The 5,000-nt window shown below is 49.0% G+C and overlaps 1 protein-coding gene across 2 annotated transcripts in view; it reads left to right on the forward strand.

Annotated features, from left to right (window-relative positions):
* The window catches only part of tmem64 (transmembrane protein 64), a 41,449-nt gene that overhangs the window by 35,722 nt on the left and 727 nt on the right, over positions 1 to 5,000 (forward strand). For both annotated transcript variants that reach the window (XM_072912541.1, XM_072912542.1), the window contains exon 4: positions 1 to 109. This exon is cut by the window's left edge and continues 174 nt beyond it. The gene's annotated coding sequence lies outside the window, so the exon portion shown is untranslated. The remainder of the gene's footprint in view (positions 110 to 5,000) is intronic.

A 5,000-nucleotide genomic window follows, 5' to 3' on the forward strand; every position in this document is an offset into this window, starting at 1 on the left:
CACCATACCTGCCGTCTGCTGGCCACACCCCCTCAGGGGCGCCAGTTGTGGTGACGCCCATTAGCGCACCTGTTGACTCTTCCAGAAGATGTCAATCAAGACTTTGAATGTGAGGAACTTCTTCTTCTTCTTCTTCTTCTTGCTCAAACTCTGCAAGCTATGCACCTTCCGTCACACCACCTGTCGTACCACCCGTCACACCACCTGTCGTACCAACAGTCACACCACCTGTCATACCAACAGTCACACCACCTGTCGTACCAACAGTCACACCACCTGTCGTACCAACAGTCACACCACCTGTCATACCAACAGTCACACCACCTGTCGTACCAACAGTCACACCACCTGTCGTACCAACAGTCACACCACCTGTCGTACCAACAGTCACACCACCTGTCATACCAACAGTCACACCACCTGTCGTACCAACAGTCACACCACCTGTCGTACCAACAGTCACACCACCTGTCGTACCAACAGTCACACCACCTGTCGTACCAACACTCACACCACCCGTCGTGCCACCCTCTGCCGTACCATCCATCTCACCCTCAGTCGTACCACATGTTTCACCCGCCACGTCACCCGTGGCACCCTCTGTCGTACCACCTGTCACACCACCCGTCTCACCCTCTGTCGTACCACCCGTGGCACCCTCTGTCGTACCACCCGTCTCACCACCTGTCGTACCACCCGTCTCACCCTCTGTCGTACCACGCGTCTCACCCTCTGTCGTACCACCCATCTCACCCTCTGTCCCACCACCCGTGGCACCCTCTGTCCTACCACCTGTGGCACCCTCAGTCGTACCACCTGTGGCACCCTCAGTCGTACCACCCGTGGCACCCTCTGTCATACCACCCATCACACCACCCATGGCACCCTCTGTCATACCACCTGTGGCACCCTCAGTCGTACCACCCGTGGCATCCTCAGTCGTACCACCCGTGGCACCCTCTGTCGTACCACCCGTGGCACCACCCATTTCACCCTCTGTCGTACCACCCGTGGCACCCTCAGTCGTACCACCAATGGCACCCTTTGTCGTACCACCCGTGGCACCCTCAGTTGTACCACCCGTCACACCACCCGTGGCACCCTCAGTCGTACCACCCGTGGCACCCTCTGTCGTACCACCCGTGGCACCCTCAGTCATACCACCAGTGGCACCGTCTGTCGTACCACCCGTGGCACCCTCTGTCGTACCACCCGTGGCACCCTCTGTCGTACCACCCGTGGCACCCTCTGTCGTACCACCCGTGTCACCCTCAGTCGTAGCACCCGTGGAACCCTCTGTTGTACCACCCGTGACACCATCAGTCATACCACCCGTGGCACCCTCAGTCGTAGCACCCGTGGAACCCTCTGTTGTACCACCCGTGACACCATCAGTCGTACCACCCGTGGCACCCTCAGTCGTACCACCCGTGGCACCCTCTGTCGTACCACCAATGGCCTTTGTCGTACCACCCGTGGCACCCTCAGTTGTACCACCCGTGGCACCCTCAGTTGTACCACCCGTGGCACCCTCTGTCGTACCACCCGTGGCACCCTCTGTCATACCACCTGTGGCACCCTCAGTCGTACCACCCGTGGCACCCTCAATCGTACCACCCGTCACACCACCTGTTGTACCACCCACCACTCTGTCGTACCACTCGTGGCACCCTCTGTCGTACCACCCGTGTCACCCTCAGTCGTAGCACCCGTGGAACCCTCTGTTGTACCACCCGTGACACCATCAGTCATACCACCCGTGGCACCCTCAGTCGTAGCACCCGTGGAACCCTCTGTTGTACCACCCGTGACACCATCAGTCGTACCACCCGTGGCACCCTCAGTCGTACCACCCGTGGCACCCTCTGTCGTACCACCAATGGCCTTTGTCGTACCACCCGTGGCACCCTCAGTTGTACCACCCGTGGCACCCTCAGTTGTACCACCCGTGGCACCCTCTGTCGTACCACCCGTGGCACCCTCTGTCATACCACCTGTGGCACCCTCAGTCGTACCACCCGTGGCACCCTCAATCGTACCACCCGTCACACCACCTGTTGTACCACCCACCACTCTGTCGTACCACTCGTGGCACCCTCTGTCGTACCACCCATGGCACCCTCAGTCGTACCACCCGTGGCACCCTCAGTCGTACCACCCGTGGCACCCTCTGTCGTACCACCAATGGCCTTTGTCGTACCACCCGTGGCACCCTCTGCCGTACCACCCGTGGCACCCTCTGTCGTACCACACGTGGCACCCTCAGTCGTACCACCCGTGGCACCCTCTGTTGTACCACCCACCACTCAGTCGTACCACCCATCTCACACTCTGTCGTACCACCCGTGGCACCCTCTGTCGTACCACCCATGGCACCCTCAGTCGTACCACCCGTGGCACCCTCAGTCGTACCACCCGTCACACCACCCATCTCACCCTCAGTCGTACCACCCATGGCACTCAGTCGTACCACCTGTCACACCACCCGTCTCACCCTCTGTCGTACCACCCATCACACCACCCATTTCACCCTCTGTTGTACCACCTGTGGCACCCTCTGTCGTACCACCCGTCTCACCACCTGTCGTACCACCCGTCACACCACCTGTCGTACTTCCTCCTCCTCCACTTAGTGCGAGCATTAGTCCTTTTTTGGCCTTTGATCTTCTGGTGGTGTCTTACTTGTGGGATGTTGAGCAGAAACATTGACTAGTTGTCTGTGCCATAGTTAGTTAGTTAGTTAGTTAGCACTTTGGACTGTTCAAGTTGACTAGTCATGTCTAGCAGAGAGTATTGGGGACAACAATCAATACTTGTGAGGATGACAAATAAAGAACATTTATAGGAACAGTCTTAGTTTTGCAAAAATGTGCTAACAGTTAGCATGTGTCACGTAGCAACTTATAAGGTAAACGGTAAAAAAAAAATGGGCTTGAATAGTTAGCATCCAACAGTTAGCAAGTTATTTGACTCTGCGGTGTATACGGGTAAAAATTGGTTTAAAAAGTTAGCATGCTAACAGTTAGCATAATGTAACGTACCAAGTTATATGACTCTTAAGGTGTACGGCTGCAAAATGGCCTGAAAAAGTTAGCATGCTAACAGTTAGCATAATGTAACGTACCAACTTATATGACTCTTAAGGTTTATGGCTGCAAAATGTTCTGAAAAGTTAGCATGCTAACTGTTAGCATGTGTCACATACCAACTTATACGTAATGTGTACGGCTGAAAAATTGGCACATTTTTTGGGCATGTAACAGTTAGCACGTACCAAGTTTTGGGTATTTGCTAGTATTATGGTGGTATTTGCTAGTATTATGGGGGTATTTGCTAGTATTATGGTGGTATTTGCTAGTATTATGGTGGTATTTGCTAGTATTATGGGGTATTTGCTAGTATTATGGTGGTATTTGCTAGTATTATGGTGGTATTTACTAGTATTATGGTGGTATTTGCTAGTATTATGGTGGTATTTGCTAGTATTATGGTGGTATTTGCTAGTATTATGGGGGTATTTGCTAGTATTAAGGGGGTGTTTGCTAGTATTATGGTGGTATTTGCTAGTATTAAGGGGAATTTGCTAGTATTAAGGGGGTATTTGCTAGTATTATGGTGGTATTTGCTAGTATTATGGGGGTATTTGCTAGTATTAAGGGGGTGTTTGCTAGTATTATGGTGGTATTTGCTAGTATTAAGGGGGTATTTGCTAGTATTAAGGGGGTATTTGCTAGTATTATGAGGTTATTTGCTAGTATTAAGGGGGTATTTGCTAGTATTAAGGTGGTATTTGCTAGTATTAAGGGGGTATTTGCTAGTATTATGGTGGTATTTGCTAGTATTATGGTGGTATTTGCTAGGATGGGGGTATTTGCTAGTATTAAGGGGGTATTTGCTAGTATTATGGTGGTATTTGCCAGTATTATGGTGGTATTTACTAGTATTATGGTGGTATTTGCTAGTATTATGGGGGTGTTTGCTAGTATTATGGTGGTATTTGCTAGTATTATGGTGGTATTTGCTAGTATTATGGTGGTATTTGCTAGTATTATGGTGGTATTTGCTAGTATTATGGGGGTGTTTGCTAGTATTATGGTGGTATTTGCTAGTATTATGGTGGTATTTGCTAGTATTATGGTGGTATTTGCTAGTATTATGGGGGTATTTGCTAGTATTAAGGGGGTGTTTGCTAGTATTATGGTGGTATTTGCTAGTATTAAGGGGAATTTGCTAGTATTAAGGGGGTATTTGCTAGTATTATGGTGGTATTTGCTAGTATTATGGGGGTATTTGCTAGTATTAAGGGGGTGTTTGCTAGTATTATGGTGGTATTTGCTAGTATTAAGGGGGTATTTGCTAGTATTAAGGGGGTATTTGCTAGTATTATGAGGGTATTTGCTAGTATTAAGGGGGTATTTGCTAGTATTAAGGTGGTATTTGCTAGTATTAAGGGGGTATTTGCTAGTATTATGGTGGTATTTGCTAGTATTATGGTGGTATTTGCTAGGATGGGGGTATTTGCTAGTATTAAGGGGGTATTTGCTAGTATTATGGTGGTATTTGCCAGTATTATGGTGGTATTTACTAGTATTATGGTGGTATTTGCTAGTATTATGGGGGTGTTTGCTAGTATTATGGTGGTATTTGCTAGTATTATGGTGGTATTTGCTAGTATTATGGTGGTATTTGCTAGTATTATGGTGGTATTTGCTAGTATTATGGGGGTGTTTGCTAGTATTATGGTGGTATTTGCTAGTATTATGGTGGTATTTGCTAGTATTATGGTGGTATTTGCTAGTATTATGGTGGTATTTGCTAGTATTATGGTGGTATTTGCTAGTATTATGGGGGTATTTGCTAGTATTAAGGGGGTGTTTGCTAGTATTATGGTGGTATTTGCTAGTATTAAGGGGGTGTTTGCTAGTATGGTGGTATTTGCTAGTATTAAGGGGGTATTTGCTAGTATTATGGGGTATTTGCTAGTATTATGGTGGTATTTG

Source organism: Nerophis lumbriciformis, linkage group LG37 (assembly GCF_033978685.3).
Source record: "Nerophis lumbriciformis linkage group LG37, RoL_Nlum_v2.1, whole genome shotgun sequence".
Taxonomy (NCBI): domain Eukaryota; kingdom Metazoa; phylum Chordata; class Actinopteri; order Syngnathiformes; family Syngnathidae; genus Nerophis; species Nerophis lumbriciformis.